We start from the raw sequence: 23058 nt of genomic DNA on the forward strand, positions 1-23058 counted from the left end.
AAGTGGGGGCACTTGCGCAGTCAGCGCGACGGTCCCAGACCGCGCACAGGGTCTGCGGTGGCAGACCCTAGACACATTTTACAAAGCCGCTTTCTGTGGGTGGCGCAACCAGCGCTGCAAGCCCACCAGCAGCATTGGCATTCACAAGCCCTGGCACCCCTGGTGCACTTTACTGGGGACTGACAGTGAATCCAATAAACCAATCATCAACATCAATTACAGGTACACTTTACCTAGGGAGCACTTGCACTGCGGCACGGATTAGCCGTGGCGCAGTGCCCTGAGCGGACAACACCAGCAAAACAATCGAGGCACTCCATCAAAAAGTGGAAGGGAAACTCACGCCAAGGTGCCAGGTCTAACAATATATATTTTTTTTTTGTTGAAACATTTTTTTATTATTTTCGTACCAACACACCAATACAATTCCACAACAGCCCCAGCCCGCCACCGGAGAGTGTTACACATGACATTGCAACTAGTTGTGCATAAGAAAAGTCACCCTTCCCGCCTGGGCTCCCCCCACCCTCTCCCTCCCTCAACCCATGTCAGTGTGCCCCCATCTACCTATCCTCCCCCTGATCCGACCCCCCCATTACTATGATTCGTGTATGGGTACTCAAACCTATCTCTGGCAACTCGGGCTTTCCCCCATGTCCAGCCGCGTCCACCCATCATCATGGCCCCCCTCCTACTCCCCACTTGTCGCTTCCTCCTGTCGATCGGGTATACTCCCTTCTCCTCCCGTGTCAGACACCAGCCCCTGAAGTTCCACCACCAATGCCTCCCATGCACGGGCCGTCGCTAATGCCTTTTCGTCATTCCTCCTATGCGCTAATTGCAACAGAATTGTGCCCTCTGCGCCTGCCCATTTTGCAAACGCCGTCCTCCACCTCAGAAAGCTAGGCCCCACCCGTGATTTCCAATGCATGGTTAGCTCCCTCTTAGCCATAATCAACCCTAAGTCATAGAACTTACTGGTAACCTTCGTTCGGCGGGTGTGGGGGAACCAAAGCAACAGGCAGGCCCCCATTTCCGAAGCAATGGTGCGGTCTGTCACCTGATTCAGGCAGTCGATGACATCTTCCCAGTAGTTACCCAACTCCGCGCATGACCAAAACATATGTCGAAAATCAGCCCCATCCCCCCCACAGCGCGGGCACTGAGAGTGTGCACCCCCAAAATATTGCAATATCTTAACTGGCGTCAAGTAAGCCCTGTGTAGTGTAAAAAACGGAACCAGCTGAAACCGGGCATTACGCGTTCCCTTCCAGGCGCACCGCACCAGCGTTGACCATGTCGACTCGGGGATGGGCTTCCCAAGGTCCGCTTCCCATCTATCCCTTAACGTGTCTAGGGGCAGCAAGCATGCCGTCGACAGCCTTCGATAGAGGCAGGTAATAGCCTTGGACGTCCCCGCCGCCATAACCACGTATTGGCAACCCGCGGCGACGGGCGGCTCCGAGAGCCCCACATTCCAATGCCTCTGGAGGCCCGCTACGAGGGCAGCGTACATTTAAAACCATATATGCAAGCAAAACATCCACTAACTCTTCATATATTAATAATCAAATTCATGGACATCTTAATAATCCTTCTTACAAAAATGTGACAGTACACTCATTAATCTTTTTGTTAAAAACGTTTTCATAAGAGTGATAACATTCAATTCTTAATTTTTATGTTAAGAATTTTACGGTAAAACAATTTCTGTCAATCTAAAATACCTTACACTTTGCCTCTAAATTAAGCCTGAACGCTTATGTGTCACGCTACCATAGGATTAAGCACATATTAAGTTAATGATTTTTGTGGTTCACCCTGACAGGGATTGTGGCTGTTGCATGAACGGGGTCAACCCCCTTTTAGCCAACAACCCAATCTCTCACACTGGGTGAGAAATTATATTGCTCCGTGGCTCACTGAATAAAGGGTCAGTTACAGATTTAGGGTCTGATTTAGATCTTGTTGGACAGGTTACTCCATCATAACAGTGACAGATATCCGCTCCACCTAAATATAAATCCCATAGGATATAATGGGATTTATATTTCGGCTGACAGGATATTCATCAACGTTGTGACGGAATAACCCGTCCGCCGAGATGTAAATCAGGCCCTTAATCTCCAAATCTCTTTTCTCACTCTCTAGCTGTGTTAAGTCTCTTAAAATCATAAAATTGTACTGTGCACTCTGGGTTAAGTCTCTTAAAACTGTACTGTGCACTCTACTGACACTTCTAATAAAACCCTTTCATGACCACCTATACCACTTCCCATCGTGAGAGTATATTATTCAAACAAATTTTGCTTTTGTGTAGGTTTATCTACTGTCTCCAGCAGTCTTCGTGAAAGCTAAATCTTGTAGTGTATTGACCTGCGGATATCCTGCAGGATGGTTGTCTGCTCTGGGCCAACGCCTGTGGTAGAGAGTTGCAGTTTGAGAATGTACTGCTCAGATAGTCAGAGTATGATGCCACTCCAAAATGCCCCCTAGGGCATTATGCAGCCCGGTGCGCAAACTATGGACAGGGAGTAAACTGAGAATTCACAGTCATCAGAGTGTGTGACTTGCCTTATGTCATGAAAAGCCCAGTGTGAAAAAGTTCCATTTATTTTACTAGCAGTTACAATTAATGGTAGGTAGGATCTATCTTTCCCAATCATGCTACACAAATGAAGTCTCTATCCCACAACACAAACATGGACAAAACATGGTCTGACAATTGCATTTAAAAGAAACTATGAGGCTATTTGGTGCACTGATGCTAAGCAAATGGAGTGGTAATCGTACAGTCGGCCCTCTGCCATAACATTCCTGCCCTCTTTCTATTTACATTAAAATGCTTCGAAACAGCTCTCCTTGTCTGCCCCTTATTATCCCCCTCTGGAATAGGATGAATAATGTGCTGAACAGTTGGCATTTCCACCTTCTCTGTAATTTTGCTTACTCATCTCTAGATACATGCATGTCTAAGACAAATGTGAATGGCATGCCTGTGCTTTTATTTAAGAATGTTAGCATAAATAGGTAAGTATACATTTACTTACTTACCTCTCCATTTGTACCTTGACATGTAAATCTTCAAGGTACATAGATGTAGAATTGAGTATAGTAAATCCACTATTATCTATTTATACTTACCTTCACAATATTGTTGTTCTTAATATCCTAACCACAATGCTCTGCATGATATTTTTCTGATCAATATTTTCACATATAACTCCTTGAGGAGGTTATTGGACAAGCCGTCACCCTAACATTCCAAGTCACAAATACATATGTAGCTATATCAACAGGCATCAGAAAAACAAACAGCAGAGTACCGGGCCCCATGCACTCATATACATTTAAAATCTTCTGCTCATACTGCATTCTTCTTAATTTGTCAATAAGATCATGGCCTGGCTACCACATGGCACCCCTCCGATACAGCCTCCATAGTCTGAGGTTCAACTGTTCACCCTCAATGTCACAGAAAATTCCTTTTTCACAGCAAATCCCTCGCCCAACCCCCAAAGGACAGACATTACAACAATCAGCCTACAATGAAATAATAAATACGGAAAGAAACATTCTAAATACTAAACACATCTGTACAACAACAGTCTGCAATCATTCACTTCAGCTGGGGTGTCATTGAGGCTGGAAACTAGCCTACGGGGTCTGTTGCAGTCTAAGAACCGAATAGGTCAGCACACTCACTTCATCGTTCGCACAAAACAACATGAGCCAGGTAATGCGGTGAGAGTGGGAGAAAGATAGAATGGGAGTAAATAAACATTGACAAAATCAACTGGTCTGGTGTAAGACTGAACATGTAATACAATGTTATTGGCTTTGCCAATGCTAATTTTATTTTGACATCATTAGAAAAAAATCCTCTAATTTACTGTGCTACACAAAACTGAGCATAGTGTGAAAAATGACTGTTCTGCACAAATAATTGTAAAGAGTGCAGCACCATATGATAATAATTCGCCTGTCGATGAGATCATCAGGAGTGAGTGCTATTCCCAACAAGCATTTGCAGTGCAGTAGGTCTCGCATTCACGCAAGTTTGAGCTATCGGCATTGTAAATGACAATGCCTTTTATTTATGTTTTGGGTTTTAAAACATTAATAAAAGGCATTGTCATTTACAATACTAATAGCTTAAACTCTAGCAAATGCGAGAACTATTGCATTGCAATAAAGGGTCTTCTCGACTGCTTTTGAGATTGTAAATATCAGAGGAAGAGACCAACCTACGATGTCTTCAAAGTAGTGATAAATAGTGCAGTGAAAAAGATGTGTAAGTATTGTAAAGTACACAGACACAAAGTGTGAGGTGAGAGTTACATATGATCTGAGCTATAAACACTAACAAAGCTTTCCAACACCTTTTGCTCTGTGATTACTCTGACGCAGCTCAGGAGGAAGAGCGGGGGGGGGGTGATATTTCCTGCCCTCTTTGTGATTTGAGTGTGCAGTGAGGCATTGTGCAATGTCATTGCTATCTTTGGGCTAAAAAAGAACACTCCAGCTGTAGTAGGGCTCTGGCTTCACCTCCTGGTGCAGGGCAGGCTGTGCTTTATGGAAGGCATGGAGAGAGGGAGGGATGGTCTTGGCTGCAGCTCCGGCCTTGGACAGAGGCCCTGCTATTACAAGTGAGCGAGAGGCACTGAGGTGGTGGTATTAGTATTGGTGGTGGTGGTATTGGTGGTATTAATGGTATTTCTGGTGGTGGTGGTATTGGTGGTGGCATTGGTTGTATTGGTGCTGGTGGTATTGGTGGTGGTTGTATTGGTGGCGGTATTAGTGTTGGTATTGGTGGCGGAATTGGTGGTAGTGGTATTGGTGGTGGTGGTATTGGTGGTGGTGATATTAGTGGTGGTGGTATTGGTGGTATAATTGGTGGTGGTGGTATTAGTGGTGGTATTGATGATGGTATTGGTGGTGGTGGTATTGGTGGTGATAGTATTGGTGATGGTATTGGTGGTGATGGTATTGGCGGTGGTGGTATTGGTGGTGGCGGTAATGGTGGTGGTGGTGCTATTGATGGTGGTATTGGTGGTGGTGGTATTTGTGGTGGTATTTGTGGTAGTGGTATTAGTGGTGGTGGTGGTATTGGTGGTGGTATTGGTGGTGCTACTGGTGGTATTGGTGGTGGTGGCATTGGTGGTGGTATTGGTGGTGGTGTTATTGATGATGGTGGTATTGGTGGTGGTATTTTGTGGGATTGGTAGTGGCATTGGTGGCGGAGGTTGTGGTATTGATGGTGGTATTGGTGGTGGTGGTATTGGTGGTATTGGTGATATTGGTGGAGGTATTAGTGGTGGCATTGGTGGTGGTAATGGTGGTGGTATAGGTGGTATTGGTGGTGGTATTGGTGGTGGTGCTATTGATGGTGTATTTATGGAGGTATTGGGGATGGTGATATTGGTGTGTATGGTATTGGTGATGGTGGCATTGATCGTGGTGATATTGGTGGTGGTGGTATTTGTGGTACTATTGGTGGTGGTACTGGTGGTGGTGGTATTGGTGGTTGTATTTGTGGTATAGGTGGTGGTATATTGGTTGTGGTGGAGGTGGTAGTATTGATGGTGGTATTGGTGGTGGTATTGGTAGTGGTATTGTTGGTGGTAGTATTGGTGGTGGTATTGGTGATGGTGGTGGTATTGGTGGTGGTGGTGGTATTGGTGGTGCTGGTATTGGTGGTGATGGTAGTGGATTGGTGGTGGTGGTATTGGTGGTGATGGTACTGGTAGTGGTGGTGGTATTGGTGGTGGTATTGGTGGTGGGGGTGGTGGTATTGGTGGTGGTATTGATGGTATTGATGGTGGTATTGGTGGTGGTGGAGGTGATGGTTTTGATGGTGGTGGTGGTATTGGTGGTGGTGGTATTGGTGAAGGTATTGGTGGTGTTGGTGGTATTGGTGGTGGTGGTATTGGTGGTGGTGGTATTGGTGGTGGTAGTGGTGATGGTATTGGTGGTGGTGGTTTTGGTGGTGGTGGTATTCGTGGTGGTGATATTGGAGGTGGTACTAGTGGTGGTATTGGTGGTGGTAGTATTGGTGGTGTTGGTGGTATTGGTGGTGGTATTGGTGGTGCTGGTATTGTTGGTGCTGGTGGTATTGGTGGTGGTATTAGTGGTATTGGTGGTGGTGGCCGTATTGGTGCTGGTGGTATTGGTTCAGGTGATATTGGTGGTGGTGGTGGTATTAGTGGTGGTGAGGGTATTGGTGATAGTGGTATTGGTGGAGGTGGTATTGGTGGTGGTGGTATTAGTGGTGGTATTGGATTGGTGGTGGTGGTGGTGTTGGTATTGGTTGTGTTATTAGTGATACTGGTGGTGGTATTGGTGGTGGTGGTGGTGGTGGCGGTATTGGTGGTGGTATTGGTGCTGGTGACTTTGTTGGTAGTAGTGGTATTAGTGGTGGAATTGGTGGTGTTGAAGGTATTAGTGGTAGTGATGGTATTGGTGTTGGTGGTATTGGTGGTGGTGGTATTGGGATTGGTGGTGGTGGTATTGGTGGTGGTAGTATTGTATTGGTGGTGGTATTGGCAGTGGTATTGGCGGTGGTGGTACTGGTAGTGGTGGTGGTATTGGTGGTGATGGTAGTGGTGGTATTGGTGGTGGTGGTGGTGGTGGTATTGGAGGTGGTGGTATTGGTAGTGGTATTGTGGTATTGGTGGTGGTGGTATTGGTGATATCGTTGGTGGTATTGGTGGTGCTGGTATTGGATTGGTGGTGGTGGTATTGGTGGTGATATTGGTGGTGGTATTGGTGGTGGTGGTATTGGTGGTGGTATTGGTGGCAGTATTGGTATTGGTGGTGGTACTGGTATTGGTGGTAGTATTGGTAGTGGTATTGGTGTTAGTGGTATTGGGTGTATTGGTGCTGATAATATTGGTGGTGGTGGTATTGGTGGTGGTGATATTGGTGGTGGTGGTATTGGAGGTGTTGATATTGGTGGTTGTGATGGTATGGTGGTGGTATTGGTGGTATTAGTGGTGGTATTGGTGATGGTATTGGTGGTGGTGGTATTGGTGGTGGTGATGGTATTGGTGGTGGTATTGGTGGTGGTGGTATTGGTGGTGGTATTGCTAGTGGTGGTGAAATTGATTGGTGGTGGTGGTGTTATTGGTGGTATTGATGGTATTTGTGGGGGTATTTGTGGTGGTATTCATGGTAGTGTTATTGGTGGTGTTGGTGGTATTGGTGGTGGTGGCATTGGTGCTGCAACTGTTGGTATTGGTGGTGGTATTGGCAGTGGGGGTGGTATTGGTGGTGCCATTTGTGGTATTGGTGGAGGCATTGGTGGTGGAGGTGGTGGATTTGATGGTGGTAGTGGTGGTGGTGGTGGTATTGGTGGTGTGGTGATATTGGTGGTGGTGATATTGGTGGTGGTATTGGATTGGTGGTGGTGGTATTGGTGGTGGTGGTATTGGTGGTGTGGTGATATTGGTGGTGGTGTTGCTGGTATTGGTGGTGGTATTAGTGGTATTGGTTGTGGTGGCAGTGTTGGTGGTGGTGGCAGTATTGGTGGTGATGGTATTGGTGCTCGTGACATTCGTGGTGTTGGTGGAATTAGTGATGGTATTGGTGGTGGTGGGATTGGTGGTGGTGGGATTGGGATTGGTGGTGGTGGTATTGGTGGCGGTAGTATTGGTATTGGTGGTGGGATTGGCAGTGCTAATGTATTGGTGGTGGTATTGGATTGGTAGTGGTGGTATTGCTGGTGGTATTGCTGGTGGTGGTGAAATTGAGTGTTGGTGGTGTTATTGGTGGTATTGATGGTATTGGTGGGGTATTTTTGGTGGTATTCATGGTAGTGTTTTTGGTGGTGTTGGTGGTATTGGTGGTGGTGGTGGCATTGGTGCTGCTACTGGTGGTATTGGTGGTGGTATTGGCAGTGGTGGTGGTATTGGTGGTGGCATTTGTGGTATTAGTGGAGGCATTGGTGGCAGAGGTGGTGGTTTTGATGGTGGTATTGGTGGTGGTAGTATTGGTGGTGTGTCGATATTGGTGGTGGTGATATTGGTGGTGGTATTGGATTGGTGGTGGTGGTATTGGTGGTGGTGTTGCTGGTAGTGGTATTGGTGGTGGTATTAGTGGTATTGGTGGTGGCAGTATTGGTGGTGGTGGCAGTACTGGTGGAGATGGTATTGGTGCTGGTGACATTGGTGGTGTTGGTGGAATTAGTGGTGGTGATGGTTTTGGTGGTTGTGGTATTGGTGGTGGTGGTATTGGTGGTGGTAGTATTGGTATTGGTGGTGGTATTGGCAGTGGTAATGGTATTGGTGGTGGTATTGGATTGGTAGTGGTGGTATTGGTGGTGGGGATATTTCTGGTGGTATTGGTGATGATGGTAGTGGTGGTGTTGGTGGTATTGGTAGTGGTGGTGGTATTGGAGGTGGTGGTATTGGTGGTGGTATTGGTGTTGGTGGTATTGTTGGTGGTATTGGTATTGGCAGTGGTATTGGTATTGGTTTTGGTGGTGCTGGTATTGGATTGGTGGTGGTGGTATTAGTGGTGGTTTTGGTAGCAGTATTGGTATTGGTGGTGGTTTTGGTGGTGGTATTGGCGGTGGTGGTACTGGTATTGGTGTTGGTATTGGTGGTGGTATTGGTGGTAGTGCTATTGGTGGGGGTGGTATTGGTGCTGATTATATTGGTGGTGGTGATATTGGTGCTGGTATTGATGGTGGTAATATTGGTAGGGTTGGTATTGGTGGTGGTATTTGTGGTGGCATTGGTGGTGAAGGTGGTGGTATTGATGGTGGTATTTGTGGTGGTGGTATTGGTGGTGGGGATATTTCTGGTGGTATTAGAAGTGGTGGTATTAGCAATGGTATTGGTGGTGGTATAGGTGGTATTGGTGGTGGTGGTGGTATTGATGGTGGTATTGGTGGTGGTATTGGCGATGGTGATATTGGTGGTGGTATTGGTGATGGTGGTATTAGTGGTGGTGGTATTTGTGGTAGTATTGGTGGTGGTATTGGTGGTGGTGGTAGTATTGGTGGTTCTATTTGTAGTATAGGTGGTGGTATATTGGTTGTGGTGGAGGTGGTGGTATTGATGGTGGTATTGGTGGTGGTATTGGTGGTGGTATTGATGGTGCTGGTATTGGTGGTGGTGGTATTGGTGGTGGTGATATTGGTGGTGATATTATTGGTGGTGGTATTAGCAGTGGTATTGGTGGTGGTGTTGGTGGTGGTATAGGTGGTATTGGTGGTGGTATTGGTGGTGGTGGTTGTATTGACGGTGGTATTGGTGGTGATATTGGCGATGGTGATATTGGTGGTGGTGAAATTGGTGATGGTGGTATTGGCGGTATTGGTGTTGGTGATATTGGTGGTGGTGGTATTGGTGATGGTGGTATTGGTGGCGGTGATATTGGTGGTGGTGGTATGTGTGGTAGTATTGGTGGTGGTATAGGTGGTGGTGGTATAGGTGGGTGTATTTGTGATATAGGTGGTGGTAGATTGGCTGTGGTGGAGGTGGTGGTATTGATGGTGGTATTGGTGCTGGTGGTAGTAGTGGTGGTGGTATTGGTGGTGGTATTGGTGGTGGTATTGGTGGTGGTAGTATTGTTGGTATTGGTGTTGGTGGTATTGGTGGTGGTATTGGTGATGGTGGTGCTATTGGTGGTTGTGGTGGTATTGGTGGTGGTGGTAGTGGGTTGGTGGTGGTGGTATTAATGGTGATGGTACTGTAGTGGTGGTGGTATTGGTGGTGGTGATATTGGTGGTGGTGGTATCGGTGGTGGTGTTGGTTTTATTGGTGGTGGTGGTAGTGGTGATGGTATTGGTATTGGTGGTATTGGTGATGGTGGTGATATTGATGGTGGTATCAGTGGTGGTGGTATTGGTGGTGGTATAGGTGGTATTGGTGGTGGTATTGGTGGTGGTGGTATCGATGGTGGTATTTGTGGTAGTATTGATGGTGGAGTTATTGGTGGTGTTGGCGGTATTGGTGGTGGTGGTACTGGTGGTGGTATTAATGGTGGTGGTGGTTTTATTGGTGGTGGTGGTAGTGGTGATGGTATTGGTGTTGGTGGTACTGGTGGTGGTGATGGTATTGGTGGTAGTGATATTGGTTGTAGTGGTATTAGAGGTGATATTGGTGGTGGTATTGGTGGTGGTATAGGTGGTATTGGTGGTGGTATTGGTGGTGCTGTTGGTATTGATGGTGGTATTGGTGGTGGTATTGGCGATGGTGATATTGGTGGTGGAGGTATTGGTGGTATTGGTGGTGGTGATCTTGGTGGTGGTGGTATTTGTGATAGTATAGGTGGTGGTGGTATTGGTGGTTGTATTTGTGGTATAGGTGGTGGTATATTGGTTGTGGTGGAGGTGGTGGTATTGATGTTGGTTTTGGTGGTGGTGGTATTGGTGGTGATATTGGTGGTGGTATTGGTGGTGGTATTGGTGATGGTGGTGGTATTAGTGGTTGTGGTGGTTATGGTGGTATTGGTGGTAGTGGGTTGGTGGTGGTGGTATCGGTGGTGATGGTACTGGTAGTAGTGGTGGTATTGGTGGTGGTATTGGTGGTAGTGGGGGTGGTGGTGTTGGTGGTCGTGGTATTGATGGTATCGCTGGTGGTATTGGTGGTGGTGGTATTGGTGGTGTTGGTGGTGGAGATGGTGGTATTGATGGTGGTATTGGTGGTGGTTTTGATGGTGGTGGTGGTATTGGTGGTGGTATTGTGGTATTGATGGTGGTATTGGTGGTAGTGAGGTGGTGGTTTTGATGGTGGTGGTATTGGTGATGGTGGTATTGGTGGTGGTGGTATTGGTGGTGGAATTATTGGTGATGCTGGTGATATTGCTGGTGGTGGTACTGGTGGTGGTATTGGTGGTGGTGGTGTAGCTATTGGTGGTGGTGGTAGTGGTGATGATTTTGGTGGTGATGGTATTAGTGGTGGTGGTATTGGTGGTGGTGATATTGCTGGTGGTACTAGTGGTGGTATTGGTGGTGGAGATGGAGGTATTGATGGTTGTTAGACCTGGCACCATTGGCGTGGGTCACCCTTCCATTTTTGTCTGTGCCTCAATGTGTTTTGTGTTGGTGTTAGCTGCTCAGGGCACTGTGCCACTGCCATCCAGTGCCACAGTGCAAGTGCTCCCTATGGTAAAATGTATTATGTGAATTGACTTCCACGTTTGGTTTATTTGGTTTACTATCAGTCCCTAGTAGAGTGCACCAGGGGTGCCAAGGGCTTGTATATCCAAATGCTGCTAGTGGGCTTGCAGCACTGGTTGTGCCACCCACCGAAGCAGCGGGGTAAAATGTGTCTAGGGTCTGCCACTGCAGAACCTGCGCGCGGTCTGGTACCGTCGCGCTGACTGAGCAAGTGTCCCCACTTACCAGTCTCTAAACCTTCCCTTAACTACATGTTAGTCACCCCTCTGGTAGGCCTAAGCGCAGGGTGCATTGTAGGTATAAGGTAGGACAGGCCCTGATGTGTGTGGCATGTCTTAGTAGTGAATTACAGCCATTTTCGTTTTTCACTATTGAAGGCTACCTGCTCTCCATAGGCCAGAATGGGCTGCTGGGATCGCTACACGCTGTGACCCCAGTGGACTCAGAGAGCATGGTAGAAAGTCATGTTTAGTATGCCTGAACTCGGGATAATAAAATACATCTTTTAGTAAAGGTTATTTTAATATCCTGGGTTTGCAAATGCTACTTTTAGAAAGTTAGCCTTTGCGTGCCTAACCATCTCAGTCCGCCTCTGCTGTGTGTGTGTGTGTTCTGCCTAGCAACAGTACAGGAGCAGGGCTGGGGGATTCCAGGAGACAGGTTGGCTGCCAGGTGGTGGGTAGAGAGATTACACCAGGATGGGTGGGAGGAGTGCACCCTGACTCTTGAATAGACCTGTGTTCTGCCACCACAAAGCCGGCGCCGCCCCCTGTGGAGCGGCTGATGTCTCTGCCCTGCTGCTGAAAGGAACAAGCCGAGTCACCACAACAGAGTGCTCCAAAAACTGGACTGAGCCAGGCCCAGGCCCCCTGGGGCTAAAGAACAAAAGAATCCCTGTATAAAAGTAGGAGCCTGGCTCCTAAGAAATCAGATCCAGATTGAACCACGAAGGAACTCTGCCCGACTAGAAGGACCTGGAAGAAGCTGAAGGAGGAGTAACTTTCCCTGACCTGAGGGACTGGCCTGCAGTAGGTGCCTTGCTGAGGAAGGAGAGGAAAAAGACTGAAAGAGACTTTTGCACTTTGTTCTTCAACTATCTCCAAGGGCTTGGAAGAAGAGCTTGCCCCCTGAACTGAACCCCAGGACCAGTGGGTTCACCGTGTCTCCGCTCGTCTGAGAATTCGAGCCGTGTGCTTTCTCCCGCCGGAGTGCCCTGCGCACCTTCGCATCCCTCCTAGGGCCGTGACACCCAGAAGCCTGGCCGCCTCCACTCGCCGAGAGCCCCGCTCTACCTGAGTCGCTCTGGACCCATCGAGTCTGGCCGTCCCGCTTCCCTGTCACCTGCCTGCTACTGGAGCGCCCTTGGTGCCCTCTCGCCCTCCCGCCGGATTTCTAGTGGGGAAGTGAAATCCAGCCTCGGACGGCCGCCCGTACGTCGTAACGTATCCGGCCGCCCCGCTTCACCTCCCAGCCTGAGTCTGACCGTGCCGCCCTCCGCAGTGACCTCCCGCACAGTCCGTGTTGGGGGCCCGGGGCCGCACCTGTCTACCGAGAGCCGCCCGCTGAAGTCTCGATCCGGAAGACCCACGAGGTGCAGAACCTGCATCTCCCCTGAAGACTCGTCCAAGCACATCGCACATTCCCAGGTACAGTGAACTATCTATCGGACTCGGGGTCCGCAACGTTCTGATTTCCCCGTATCACTGTATCCCGGGTGCGCTGCGCATCACCGTGCCTGGACCGACTCAACCGAGCCCTGTGAAGCGCTCGGGATCGAATAAGTTACCAAAGACAAGAACAGTGCCTAATTATCATCTTGTGGCGTCCATTTCGCAACCGTTATTGATGGTCTTGTACATGCCTGCGTAACAAAGAATCTTTTATATAAAGCATCCGTATTTTTGATACAACTTACGCCTGGTGTCCGTTTGTGGGGATCCTTGTGGTTTACTGTGTGTGATCATAAATGCTTAACTGACTAGCGCCCTGAAGTTTAGCCCTGACTGCTCGCGCCACACTACCTATAGGGTGAGCAGGGGTTGTTCTGAAGGGGTAATTCTCTCGCCCTGAATAGAAGAAGGGACCACTGCTTGTCACAAGTACCTACCTGTGCCAACCAGAGGTTCCCCATTCTAACAATGGTGGTATTGTTGATAGTATTGGTGGTGCTGGTATTGGTGGTATTGGTGGTATCAGTGGTGGTAGCCGTATTGGTGGTGGTGGTATTGGTGCTGGTGATATTGGTGGTGGTGGTGGCAGTGGTGGTGATGGTATTGGTGGTGTCGGTGGTATTAGTGGTGGTGATGGTATTGGTGATGGTGGTATTGGTGGTGGTATTGGGATTGGTGGTGGGGATATTGGTGGTGGTAGTATTAGTATTGGTGGTGGTATTGGCAGTTGTATTCGTATTGGATTGGTGGTGGTGGTATTGGTGGTGGTGGTGCTGGTATTGGATGTGGTATTAGTGGTATTGGTGGTGGCATTGGTGGTGGTGGCGGTATTGGTGGTGGTATTGATGGTGACATTGGCGGTGTTGGTGGTATTAGTGGTGGTGGTGGAATTGGTGGTGTCAGTGGTATTAGTGGTAGTTATGGTATTGGTGATGGTGGTATTGGGATTGGTGTTGGTGATATTGGTGGTGGTAGTATTGGTATTGGTGGTGGTATTGGCAGTGGTATTGGTATTGGTGGTGGTATTGGATTGATAGTGGTGATATTGGTTGTGGTGGTGGTGGTGGTATTGGTGGTGGTATTGGTGGTGATGGTAGTGGTGGTATTGGTGGTGGTGGTGGTGGTATTGGTGGTGGTGGTATAGGTGGTATTGTTGCTGGTATTGGTGGTATTGTTGGTGGTATTGGTATTGGCAGTGGTATTGGTATTGGTGGTGCTGGTATTGGTGGTGGTGGTATTGGTGGTGGTATTAGTGGTGGTGGTATTGGTATTGGTGGTGGTGGCACTGTTATTGGTGGTGGTGGTGGTTGTGGTGGTATTGGTGGTGGTGATATTGGTAGTATTGGTGGTGGTGGTATTGGAGGTGGTTATATTGGTGGTTGTGGTGGCATGCTGGTGGTATTGATGGTTATAGTGGTGATGGTATTGGTGGTGGTGGTATTGGTGGTAGTATTGGTGGTAATGATGGTATTGGTGATGGTACTGGTGATGGTATTGGTGGTGGTGGTATTGGTATTGGTGGTGGTATTGCTGGTGGTGGTGGTATTGCTGGTGGTGTTATTGGTGGTATTGATGGTGACATTGGTAGTGGTATTGGTGGTGTTGGTGGTATTGGTGGTTGTTGGACTTGGCCCTTCTGGCCGGTTCACCCCGAAACCTTTTGCTTAATATTGTGACTTGGTTTAGTGATTTTATTGACTTTGGCGCACTTTACCGCTGTGTCCCAGGGTAAAGTGCGTGCGTGTTGTGAGGTTGGCCTGCCCTCCCATAGGAATGCATGGGGGAATGTATGTGTCCCGGTAGTTCCTGATGCGTGGGGTGTGCAGGCCCGTGTTTGGTATGTGCGGACTCGTGTGAGTGAATGCTGCGCGTTGATGTGTGCGGCGTGCATGTACCTGGTGTGGAAGTGCCACTTCTAGAAGTGGGCACTTCAGTGTGCAGTCTGAAATGTGTGGCTTGTCTGGCGATTGGCTGGTGAGGTCAGGTGACGGACTAGGGAATTCCCCAGAGTCAGGAGGAGTCACCCAGTGGTGAATGGGGAGTTAGCATGTTGATGGCTGGGGAGGAGTGTACCTGGGTCCTGAATAGGACAGGGCGTCCCCCACACAATGCTGGCGCCGGCCCCTGTGGTGCGTCTAATGACCCTAGCCCTGCCAGTGAATAGGGAGAGGGGCTGAGCAAAACAAAGTGCTCAGGAACCTGTTGGAACTGGTTCGCCCCTTCCCTGCACCTTAGACAAAGCCTTATACTGTATAAAAAGGGGCTGTGTCCCCTTACATGTGTTCTCTTGCAGGATCCACTTGAGGGGGGGCCTGCTGCTGCTGGGCGCCAGGAGAGACCGCCACTGGGGACTGCCTCCCTGCTGGAGGGCCCTGTGAGCTGGCTCTGGGCCCAGCCTTTGCCCCCCTGCTCTCTGAAGGAACTTTTGGTTGCTGGACTTTTGCTGGCAGCGCCTGGGAGCACTTGGATCTGCTGTATAGCGCTAGGAGCGCTTGATTTGGTGGCCTGGCACTTTTAGCGCGCTCCTGTGTATCCTCCGGGCAAACGAGGGAATCCCCGGCGTAGGGATCCCCCCCCCTCGTGTGCCAGGTCAGGCGGGAGCCCACCCCGCATTGTGGTGGGTTGGCAGGTGCCCACCCCGCTTATGTAATCATTATTGAGGGCGGGTGCCCACCCCGCTGATTGTAGTGTCCTCATTGAGGGAGCCCACCCCTCATTGCCGCCGTTTGGGAAATCACCGCCGCGGCCGAGGAACAAGGAAGTCAGGCAGCCTGCTTGGGACGTGGGCGGGACTGCTAGAAACAGGAAGCAGACGGGAGCCTACCCCGCGCTCCTGTGACGGAGATCAGGAAGTGGCGCCAGCGACTCGACGCCGCGCAGGGCTCCCGTGGGTCAGAGGGAAGCCCCGCGCTGGGAGAAGGAACGCCGCTGAAAGAAGGTGCCAGCGGGAGCGGGCGGGAGCCTACCCCGTGCTCCCTCAACCCAGAAGGACTGCCGGCCAATGAGAGCCTCCCTCGACGAGGTCCGGTGAGTGGGGCTCTGACCTGGGGGGGAGGCAGTGCTTCTCGAGCCTGTGAGGCTCCGACGAAATCACCGCATTCTGGGGTGCCAGAGAGCGAGTGCGCTTCAGCCTAGAGGAGGCATTTGTTGGACAGGAACGAGCGGCCCCGGAAGGCAGCGGGCCGCTCCCACGTGGCCCCCACCTCTGTAAAAGAACCGGCAAGGCTCCCGCAACGAGGGGGCATTCTAGTGTCCCAGAGTCTGCGAGTGTTAGAATGGGGTACCTCTGGTTGGCACAGGTAGGTACTTGTGACAAGCAGCGGTCCCTTCTTCTATTCAGGGCGAGGGAATTACCCCTTCAGAACAACCCCTGCTCACCCTATAGGTAGTGTGGCGCGAGCAGTCAGGGCTAAACTTCAGGGCGCTAGTCAGTTAAGCATTTATGATCACACACAGTAAACCACAATGATCCCCCACAAACGGACGCCAGGCGTAAGTTGTATCAAAAATACGGGTGCTTTATATAAAAGATTCTTTGTTACGCAGGCATGTACAAGACCATCAATAACGGTTACGAAATGGAAGCCACAAGTTGATAATTAGGCACTGTTCTTGTCTTTGGTAACTTATTCGATCACGAGCGCTTCACAGGGCTCGGCTGAGTCGGTCCAGTCACGATGATGCGCAGGGCACCCAGGGTACAGTGATACGGGGAAATCAGAACGTTGCGGACCCCGAGTCCGATAGAGAGTTCACTGTACCTGGGAACGTGCGATGTGCTTGGACGAGTCTTCAGGAGAGATGCAGGTTCTGCACCTCGTGGGTCTTCCGGATCAAGAATTCAGCGGGCGGCTCTCGGTAGACAGGTGCGGCCCAGGGCCTCCGACACGGACTGTGCGGGAGGTCACTGCGGAGGGCGGCACGGTCAGACTCAGGCTGGGAGGTGAAGCGGGGCGGCCGGATACGTTACGACGTACGGGCGGCCGTCCGAGGCTGGATTTCACTTCCCCACTAGAAATCCGGCGGGAGGGCGAAAGGGCACCAAGCGCGCTCCAGTAGCAGGCAGGTGACAGGGAAGCGGGACGGCCAGACTCGTGGGTCCAGAGCGACTCAGGTAGAGCGGGGCTCTCGGCGAGTGGAGGCGGCCAGGCTTCTGGGTGTCACGGCCCTAGGAGGGATGCGAAGGTGCGCAGGGCACTCCGGCGGGAGAAAGCACACGGCTCGAATTCTCAGACGAGCGGAGACACGGTGAACCCACTGGTCCTGGGGTTCAGTTCAGGGGGCAAGCTCTTCTTCCAAGCCCTTGGAGATAGTTGAAGAACAAAGTGCAAAAGTCTCTTTCAGTCTTTTTCCTCTCCTTTCTTAGCAAGGCACCTACTGCAGGCCAGTCCCTCAGGTCAGGGAAAGTTACTCCTCCTTCAGCTTCTTCCAGGTCCTTCTAGTCAGGCAGAGTTCCTTCGTGGTTCAATCTGGATCTCATTTCTTAGGAGCCAGGCTCCTACTTTTATACAGGGATTCTTTTGTTCTTTAGCGCCAGGGGGCCTGGGCCTGGCTCAGTCCAGTTTTGGAGCACTCTGTTGTGGTGACTTGGCTTGTTCCTTTCAGCAGCAGGGCAGAGACATCAGCCGCTCCACAGGGGGCGGCGCCGGCTTTGTGGTGGCAGAGCACAGGTCTATTCAAGAGTCAGGGTGCACTCCTCCCACCCATCCTGGGGTAATCTCCCTACCCACCACCTGGCAGCCAAACTGTCTCCTGGAATTCCCCAGCCCTGCTCCTGTACTGTTGCTAGGCAGAACACACACACACAGCAGAGGCAGACTGAGATGGTTAGGCACGCAAAGGCTAACTTTCTAAAAGTAGCATTTGCAAACCCAGGATATTAAAATAACCTTTACTAAAAGACGTATTTTATTATCCTGAGTTCAGGCATACTAAACATGACTTTCTACCATGCTCTCTGAGTCCACTGGGGTCACAGCGTGTAGCGATCCCAGCAGCCCAATCTGGCCTATGGAGAGCAGGTAGCCTTCAATAGTGAAAAACGAAAATGGCTGTAATTCACTATTAAGACATGCCACCCACATCAGGGCATGTCCTACCTTACACCTACAATGCACCCTGCGCTCAGGCCTACCAGAGGGGTGACTAACATGTAGTTAAGGGAAGGTTTAGGGACTGGTAAGTGGGGACACTTGCTCAGTCAGCGCGACGGTACCAGACCGCGCGCAGGTTCTGCAGTGGCAGACCCTAGACACATTTTACCCCGCTGCTTCGGTGGGTGGCCCAACCAGTGCTGCAAGCCCACTAGCAGCATTTGGATATACGAGCCCTTGGCACCCCTGGTGCACTCTACTAGGGACTGATAGTAAACCAAATAAACCAAACGTGGAAGTCAATTCACATAATACATTTTACCATAGGGAGCACTTGCACTGTGGCACTGGATGGCAGTGGCACAGTGCCCTGAGCAGCTAACATCAACACAAAAACACATTGAGGCACAGACAAAAATGGAAGGGTGACCCACGCCAATGGTGCCAGGTCTAACACGTGTCCCCTCCAGCTGAAAAGTGGGGAGAACTACCCTACCCCAGGGAGTTCTGCATCACTAAGGCGGAAAAACCTGGACAGACCGTCAGCATTGGCGTGATCTGTGCCAGGGCGATGCTCCACCGTAAAGTCCATACCCTGTAGGGAGATGGACCACCTCAACAGTTTTGGGTTCTCACCCCTCATTTGCATCAACCATCTGAGGGGCCTGTGGTCGGTCTGAACCCGGAAGTGAGACCCAAACAAGTAGGGTCTTAGCTTCTTCAGCGCCCAGACCACAGCAAATGCTTCTCGTTCTATCGCACTCCACCTTTGTTCCCGGGGAAGTAGCCTCCTGCTAATAAAGGCTACGGGTTGGTCAAAGCCCTCCTCAGTGATCTGTGAGAGAACAGCCCCTACACCATGCTCCGATGCATCCGTCTGCACCAGGAACTCTTTGGAGAAGTCAGGAGCCAAGAGCACGGGCGCCGTGCACATGGCAGTTTTCAGGGTGTCGAAGGCTTTCTGACAGGTGTCAGTCCATATCACTTTTCTGGGCTGCTTCTTCGAAGTCAGCTCTGTCAAGGGGGCAACGATGCTGCCATACCCCTTGACAAACCTCCTGTAGTACCCGGTGAGTCCTAAGAAGGCCCTCACCTCCGTCTGGGTCTTTGGGGGCTCCCAAGCCAGGATGGTTTCAACTTTGGGTTGGAGGGGCGCCACCTGGCCGCTCCCCACTTGGTGTCCCAAGTACACCACTGAACCCTGCCCGATCTGACACTTGCTTGCCTTGATCGTGAGGCCTGCCTTGCGCAGCGCCATCAACACTTCCCAGAGATGTTGCAGGTGTCCTTCCCATGTGCCGCTGAACACTGCGATGTCATCCAGGTAGGCGGCGCTGAACTCGGCCAGCCCAGCCAACACCTGGTTGACCAACCTCTGGAAGGTGGCAGGGGCATTCTTCATCCCAAAGGGCATCACCCGGAACTGGTAATGCCCATCTGGCGTAGAGAATGCGGACCTCTCTTTGGCCCCATCAGTCAAGGCGATCTGCCAGTACCCAGACGTTAAGTCAAACGTGCTGAGGTACCGTGCAGCCCCTAACCGATCGATGAGCTCATCAGCTCTGGGGATGGGGTGCGCGTCAGTCTTCGTGACTGAGTTGAGTCCTCGGTAGTCCACACAGAACCGGAGTTCGGGCGTGGCACCCGGCGCTGCAGCCTTTGGGACCAAGACCACTGGGCTGGCCCAAGGACTGCTGGAGGACTCAACCACCCCTAGGGCAAGCATCTTCGAGACCTCCTCTTTGATGCAGGCCCTGACCCTGTCAGTTACCCGGTAGGCCTTGTGCTTCACAGGTAAGCTGTCTCCCGTATCCACATCATGGACGCACCAATTTGTGATACCGGGAACCAGGGAGAACAGGTCAGGAAACTGCCCCAGCAGCTGGCGGCAGTCACCCTGTTGCTCAGGGGTCAGGGTGGGTGAGAGGTTTACCCCATCCACTGACCCGTCTCGCTCTGAGGCTACCAAGAGGTCAGGAAGAGGCTCGGACTCCTCTTCCGTCCCATCATCGGTGGCCAAGAGCATGCCCACTTCGGACCTCTCCAAGTGGGGCTTCAGTCGATTGACATGTAGGACCCTTAAGGGGTTCCTAGGAGACCGCAAGTCCACCAAGTAGGTGACAGAACTCTTGCGCTCCACAATCTCAAAGGGTCCTGTCCACTTGTCCTGGAGTGCACAAGGCTCCACAGGGGCCAGGACCCACACTTTTTGGCCAGGTTGAAGCTCAACCAGAGTGGCATTCTGGTCGTACCACCGCTTCATTTCCTCCTGGCTGGCTTCCAGGTTTGCCTCAGCAAGTTGCCTGAAACGCCTAGTCTGGTTCCGGAAAGCCAGCATGTAACTGTATACATTCTGGGGAGGTTTCCTGGGAGATTGCTCCCAGCCTTCCTTGACCAGACTAAGAGGTCCTCGTACTGGGTGGCCATACAAAAGCTCAAAGGGACTGAACCCTAGAGACTTTTGTGGCACCTCGCGGTACGCAAAGAGAAGGCATGGTAAGAGGACGTCCCACTTACGCCTCATGGGTTCCTCGAGACCCATAATCATGCCCTTCAGGGTTCGGTTGAAGCGCTCAACCAACCCGTTTCCTTGGGGATGGTAAGGTGTGGTGAACTTGTAGGTTACACCACACTCTTGCCAAAGGGACTTCATATATTTCGATATGAAGTTGGTCCCCCTGTCAGACACCACCTCTAGAGGGAATCCTACTCGTGAGAAAATTCCCATCAGTGCCCGTCCCACCACGGGGGCCGTCACTGTCCTCAGAGGGATGGCTTCAGGGTACCGGGTGGCATGGTCCACCAAGACCAGGATAAACCTGTTGCCCATGGCTGTCTTGGGGTCCAGTGGCCCCACAATGTCAATCCCCACCCGCTGGAATGGGGTACTGACCACAGGGAAAGGTTGGAGTGGAGCTCTCAGCTTCCTTCCACTCTTGCCACTTGCCTGGCAAGTCTGGCATGTCCTGCAGTGAGTGTCAGAACTCCTGCGCATTTGGGGCCAATAAAAGTGGGTGACAAGCCTTTCAAAGGTCTTGTCCTGCCCCAAATGTCCTGCTAACGGTACGTCGTGAGCCAGCCCCAGTAGGAAGGCTCTGAACTTCTGGGGTACCACCAGCGCACGGGCTGACCCAGGTTCAGCAACCTTAGGCTCGGAGTATAGGAGGTCGTTCTCCCAGTAGATCAAGTGAGTTCCGGACTGATCACCATTGGCCTGGGCTGCAGCCTGCTGCCGCATACCCTCTAGAGAGGGGCACTCTTTCTGCTCCCTGCAGAATTCTTCCCTGGTGGGGCCTCCTTCTTGCTGCCAATGGGTCAGCTCAGGCAGGTCCCCCAGTTCGGCTATCTGTTCCCCGGTAGGCTCCAGGGCATCCCCCTCAAGGTCTGCTTCCTCCTGGGCCGTGGGAACGTCAGGAGCCGGATTCCCGTGCCTCCCTTGCCCTCTCTCTAAGGCCGGTTCCTGGGCCTCTCCCTCAGGCTCCAGGGTTCCTTCAACACCCCTACCGGCTGCCATCGACCGGGTGGTCACACACGCCCAATCAGGCAAGCCCACCATCCGCAGGTGAGTCGTCTTCTCCACCTTTTCCCAAGGGGAGCTCTCCAAATCGTTACCTAGGAGACAATCAACAGGCATGGCCTCTCTCACAGCCACTTGCAGAGTACCAGAGACCCCCCCCCACTCAAAGGGAACCTGAGCCATTGGACACTGACTCTCTGTGTTGTCAGCGTTGACAACACGGCAGAATGCGTGCGGGACAACCTGCTCTTGAGACACCAGGTGTTGCTTGACAGCAGTCACACTGGCTCCAGTATCTCTAAGAGCCCCCACCCTCTTGCCATTTATGGTCACCCACTGCCCATACTTTTGAGTATTGGGGGGCAGCTGGGCCTCAGCGACCATCTCACTGTCTCCTAATGAGACTAGGGTCATCTGTACGGGATCCCCCGCCCCTTGGATGTCTATCTCCCTCCCCAAGGCTACACTATTCACCTGCTTGGGGGGTGGGGCACCAGAGGGTGCTGGTTTACCATACAGGGGGCACTTGGGATCCACGGAAATGTGCCCCAGGTTGTTACACTTGTAACATCTGAGGGGCCCTCTTTGAACAGGGTTACCTGTCGGGGCCCCGGTCTGCTTCGGGGGTGGGGGTGGCTGAGAACCTTTCCCTTGGTTCCCTTGGGAATTACGTTGGGGCCCTTGGTAGAACTCCCTCTGTTTACCCTTGTCCCCCCCACTCTTCTGCTGGGGACCCTGAACACCTTTGGCGGGGCCTCCCACGGGACCCTTGTGGACCCTGGTGCTGATCCAGCGGTCCGCCTCCTCAGCAAGCTTCCTCGGGTTGGACAGCTTGCTATCGATCAGGTGTTGGCGTAGCTCAGGAAAACAATTATCCGACAAGTGCTCCCATGCGATTAAATCAAACAGCCCTTGGTAATCATCCACCTTGCTACCCTTCACCCAACCATCCAGCGCTCTGCAAAAAAAGGTCACATATTCTACATAAGTGGTACCAGGTTTCTTGGTGCAATCCCTAAATCTCTGTCTGTACAATTCAGGAGTCAACCCATACCTTGTCATAAGAGCCTCCTTCATGTGTGGATAGGATGTGTGGACATCAGAGGGGAGGTCTAGCAGTGTGTCCCGCCCCTCACTCAGGAACCTTCCCCACAACCCCGCTCCCCAATCCTTCTCAGGGACCCGGTGGGAGGACATGGCTACTTCATAGGCCCTAAACCACTGCCCAATATCATCCTGCTTATAATATTCTTTGACTACATCTTTAGGAATGTGCACCCTTGACTCTGTTGAATTGCTGCCACCAGAGGGTGAGTTGTCTAAACTCCTGGCCTTGAGATCCAACTCCCTCATTTTTACCTCATGCTCCATGGCCAGTTTCTGCCTTTCTCTCTCCATTTGCAGTTTTGCCATCTCCACCTCGTGTGCTCGGGCGGCACTCCTGTCGGCCAACTCCTCTGGCGACAGGCCTCTGCTAGGCTCAAACACACCTTCGGGGGGTATCACCTCCCGGGCATTCTCTGGGAACTTTGATTCGTGCCAGGCTCTCAGTGCTGTCACGTACTGATCCTTGTTGCTTAGTCCACTTTGCTTGATTCTGTACTTGGAGAGATATCCCTTCAGGACATCATTTGTGCACTTCCTCAGTGC

The sequence above is a fragment of the Triturus cristatus genome, chromosome 2_1, assembly GCF_964204655.1.
Source record: "Triturus cristatus chromosome 2_1, aTriCri1.1, whole genome shotgun sequence".
In the NCBI taxonomy this organism is placed as follows: Eukaryota; Metazoa; Chordata; class Amphibia; order Caudata; family Salamandridae; genus Triturus; species Triturus cristatus.